This window comes from Penaeus chinensis, chromosome 4, assembly GCF_019202785.1.
Source record: "Penaeus chinensis breed Huanghai No. 1 chromosome 4, ASM1920278v2, whole genome shotgun sequence".
NCBI lineage: Eukaryota > Metazoa > Arthropoda > Malacostraca > Decapoda > Penaeidae > Penaeus > Penaeus chinensis.
This window is the reverse complement of record NC_061822.1, coordinates 10,217,415-10,222,414: the sequence shown is the minus strand read 5'-3', so window position 1 is coordinate 10,222,414 and position 5,000 is coordinate 10,217,415. Positions and strand designations below refer to the sequence as shown.

Sequence of the window (5,000 nt, the reverse complement as noted above, 5' to 3'; positions counted from 1 at the left end):
ATTGAGTGTTGCACAAGCTTATAAGAAATTGAGATTACTCTTAAATGGAAGGGAAAACTGCAAGTGCAATGCTTTTTTTTTTTCCGATATACATTGTATTTACTCCTGGATCATAATGTTGCAGAAAGGTTGAAGGCAAAGTGTAGTACAACTTTCCAGTGATCATATCATCTGATAGTAGTGCCCACCTATTACTTGTACCAGCTCTGTTTAATACACTGGTTTTAAGAGTAACTAAATCTTATACTGGATTTTTCTCTCTATGTATACCTATGTCTTTAAGCTTGAGAGATGGCTATTCATCTGGAAGGACAGACATAAATTAAGCCTCATTAAAATTTTCAATTTGATTGTTTATTTTTTAATTTTTTGTTTTATTCCTAGTAATAAAAAAGAAAAAGAAAAAAAAAGAAAAATACAAGCTCAAAATTTATTTGAATATGTCACATTGTCTGCCATTGAACTCAGGAACAGTGTGAAGTGCATGTGCTTTCTGCAGACTGATGCTGTGAAGGAAGAAACTCTGGAAAGACAGTCGGGTTTTGGGGGACTTTTAGTTGGCATGAAGTGTAATTTTTGTATCTAAACATGTACATTTCATTATCACATCAAGAACTTGGTCTTGTCTCTTGTGAGCCTTATCCACAGTTGGGTATTATAAACTTAAGAAACTGCTTGACAGCTGTGCAAGAAATTTCTTAAAAAGTAAAAAAGTAAAAAAAAAAAAAATAAATAAATAAAAAATAAAAAAAATCTGTTCAATCAGTCCACAATGTCCTTTGCTTATTATATTTTATATTTTGCAGGGAAACTATTAAAATTAGGGAAAAGAAAAGAGGGTCTTTTTTTTCCTCCATACATGTCTTTTCCTAAACAGCATTGTGGATTGACTGATTAGAAAATATACCTAATGAAATTAATGTGTGGTAAGAAACATGTAAGTCCTGCGCACGCACTGCTTATGGTTGTAGAAGTATTGATATTCTCTTCCCACTAACTGAAGTTGCTAGACCAGCCTCTCCTTCAGCCTTACTGTGCTGCAAATATAGAATCATTTGCTTATTTTGTTTGAGGGAAGTGAAAAGCAGGTGCGTGCGTGTGTGCGTGCATTTGTGTGCATGTTTTTTTTTTTTTTTTTTTTTTTTTTTTTTCTCCCCTCCCCCCAAAAAAAAATTGTATGATAAATATTTTCTGTGGCATATAAGGTTTTTGATTTACATGACCACTTTTGCAGTGAGACAAATTGTTAGTCTCATAATGTACTCAAGTATTATGTTTCTATTGTTTCCGATATATGTAAGTTTTATGCTCTCAGTATAGGAAAATTACTTCTAGACAGTGTAGGGTATGATCTTTTTTCTGAATCTGGAACTGCTACTGTTATGGGTAGCGTGTGGCCATACATAGCTTTATGAGAGGTGGCATGTTTTTCTGTTTTTATTATTGTTGTCAAAAACATAATGGAAATTACTTGGCAAGAGCATCAAGGCAGATGCTTGCATTTGTTGAAAATAATTTTTTAGTTTGAAGTTAGTCAGATTGTGTAGATGTGTTATACAGTACATACGTAATGATGCTGAACTTTAAGAATTGCCTTGTTAAGGCATTCACCCTCATCATTTAACAAAGTGCATTGTAACCTTTCTGTATTGTGGCCGAGATTGCAAAGGTTTTGAGGGCAAGAGATGGAGAGTGAGAATATATGTACTTGAGAAATTCAAGGAGTGAAAGGGAGAAAGAGTGAGTGAAAAAAAAAAAAAAAAATCATGTGTGAGTGTGAGATGGGAGTGGCTAATGGTGGTCTGTTATGGAATTTGATACATTATGAGAAGTGGTGAAACCTAATGGTATTAAATGTCACATTATTTATTATGAACATGCTCTTAGAATTTGTCGTAAAAAATATTGATAGTTCATATTATTTTAATCTTTGGCATGAAAGAAATATTTAGATCTTAACAGATTATGAATGAAACATATACTATTAATATGAAATGTGTTGTACTTTTTTTCAAGTAAATTATTTTAAAGGCAATGGCCATTGTTATTCTGATTTTGCCCAAATCTATTCTTTAGTATCATTTAATAATTCCCATCAACAATTGGATTTAAATTGTTTTACAGTTTTGATTGAAATCAGCTTTGAAGTATGCCTAACCCCAGAACTAAATTGAATGTGTGAGGCCTTGATGACATCACAGTGAGGGACTGGCTGATGCTGATAATTTCTCAGATCTACTTAATTTCTCAAACATTAGATATGTCCTAGTAGAGGCTAAAGCAAAGCAGAACTAGATTAAACAAGAAACCCATTAACAGAGGCAGAAAATTGGACAAACAGGAGGAGGGAAGGAGAACAGTTGAGTAACTGAAAAAGGAAAGAATGATTGAGTTAAAGGGAGAGAAATACAAGAGATAGCAAGACACAATGTTAAAGAGAAAGCTAAAGACATGCCTATGGGAAATGAGTATTTCTCTGGTGTCTTTATGGCTTCATGCACTTTTCCCAAAACTTGACTTTGCAGCATGGCAGCAGCATTAGAGGGGTAGACATGGCAAACCTACTGATCGCATTAATTCTATTTGTTGATTAAATTTATCTCATGGTACCAAAGAGTAAGTTTTGAAGAAAATCTATTATTTCTCAGCCCTGGCCATTACCTTTAATATAACCAACATTTTAAAAAATTATTATTACTATCACTAAATATTTTTATCATGTTTACTTTTTTTTAATGTACTGTACTGTTTAATGAATTTATGACATATTGGAAAAAAAAGTAAATAGGTGATTAAGGTATATATTTGTAATATGGCTACCTTTTCTAAGGCCAGAAATCCCACCTCCACCAAAATCCTCCGACATTTGCCATCTGCCTTTTAATCCAGTCACAACGAGCATCTCATTCATCATCTCCATAAGATTATACAGCTGCCATAATTATTATTATGTCCATGATTGTCATAGTCATTATTCATCAGTGATGGTGTATCACCTAGCTTTTGTTTTAATCATGAAGAAGCAAGTCACATAAAGGGTTGTAGAAGGTTACGTGGCCCTTGGTATTAGCGTTTTATAATTCGTTTTCTCACTCTTGTTACAGGAGATATCTCAGGCTCTTGAGTGCTGTCTGCGATTTCTGGATTTGATAGTAATGGAGCCAGCACTCACTTTGAGAGTCCAGTCATGCATTAGGAGAGTTAACAAGTAGACTGCCAAAGGCCTTGTAATCTGGCTTTCCTTTGCTCAGATGCCATATTCACAATCAAACCTTATTTTTAGTTGTTTTTACGGTTCATTAACCCTTTTGTTATCAATGGGATTTCTTTTGATTTTCTTTTCTCTCTTTTTTTAAGCTTGGCAGGAAGGAAAAACTTCCATAGAAGTGTATGGGAAAATGTAAATTTCTTAATGCTCTCACCACAGTACTGTTTCCATAGCAGTATTTGTTGTAAGGATATGAAATATTTAAAAATAAGGGGGGAAAAAGGAGTACCACAACAAACTGTCACAGCAATCATGATCTACCCTGTCAGCACTGGCTTGCAGTGTGCCACTTTGTCAGAAATGCAGTTAGCTTTATACTGTTCCCAAACTCTGTCACTGTTAGGGTCAGTGGCATAAGCAAATTTATCCTCATACTATAGCCATCCAGTATCTAAAAAAGGAAAACAATTAGTAAAATTATTTGTTAAACACACACACACACCCATTCACTTTTATACTCCTCATACACACTTCTACACTTGTAACTTTATATACACATACCATGTACACATATACATGCATATGTACACATGAACATAAATACATAAATAGAGATGTGAACGCACACACATTTACACATACTCATTTATATAAGTGTGTGTGTGTGTGTGTGTGTGTGTGTGTGTGTGTGTGTGTGTGTGTGTGTGTGTGTGTGTGTGTGTGTGTGTGTGTGTGTGTGTGTGTGTGTGTGTGTTATATAATCCAGACAAAATTATCTAAGTCATTCTGCAGTTGCATTGTGGAATATGTATATATATATCAAGTAATTGGTTGTATTACTTTTAAATGGAATATGGAATTTGGAATTTTCAGGTTCATAATTGAAGTTGTAATAGGATTGTAAACTTACCTTCTGCCTTCTGTACTTATATCCTCATTATCATCACCAATCTTAAATATTTTATACCTGTATTTTATATCTGAATTGAACCCTAAAAGCTGTGGGTTTTGACTCCCTTTAAATTGTATACTCATTTCCTTACTGCCTAAGCTAGTTCAAAATCTATTTAATATTTTTATATAAAAAGTAAATACAGTGTTATTGCTTATACATAAATATATCTACAAATACTTACATTTATACATAAATATATCTACAAATACTTACATTTATACATAAATATATCTACAAATACTTACATTTATACATAAATATATCTACAAATACTTACATTTATACATAAATATATCTACAAATACTTACATTTATACATAAATATATCTACAAATACTTACATTTATACATAAATATATCTACAAATACTTACATTTATACATAAATATATCTACAAATACTTACATTTATACATAAATATATCTACAAATACTTACATTTATACATAAATATATCTACAAATACTTACATTTATACATAAATATATCTACAAATACTTACATTTATACATAAATATATCTACAAATACTTACATTTATACATAAATATATCTACAAATACTTACATTTATACATAAATATATCTACAAATACTTACATTTATACATAAATATATCTACAAATACTTACATTTATACATAAATATATCTACAAATACTTACATTTATACATAAATATATCTACAAATACTTACATTTATACATAAATATATCTACAAATACTTACATTTATACATAAATATATCTACAAATACTTACATTTATACATAAATATATCTACAAATACTTACATTTATACATAAATATATCTACAAATACTTACATTTATACATAAATAT

The 5,000-nt window shown here is 31.1% G+C and overlaps 2 protein-coding genes across 2 annotated transcripts in view; one reads left to right on the top strand and one right to left on the bottom strand.

Moving 5' to 3' along the window:
• Window positions 1–4,318, top strand: part of LOC125025073 (mothers against decapentaplegic homolog 3-like) — a 146,182-nt gene extending 141,864 nt beyond the window's left edge. Inside the window, exon 7 of the mRNA XM_047612961.1 lies at window positions 1–4,318. This exon is cut by the window's left edge and continues 232 nt beyond it. The gene's annotated coding sequence lies outside the window, so the exon portion shown is untranslated.
• The window catches only part of LOC125025074, a 15,687-nt gene that overhangs the window by 490 nt on the left and 10,197 nt on the right, over window positions 1–5,000 (bottom strand). The gene's annotated exons all lie outside the window — the stretch shown is intronic.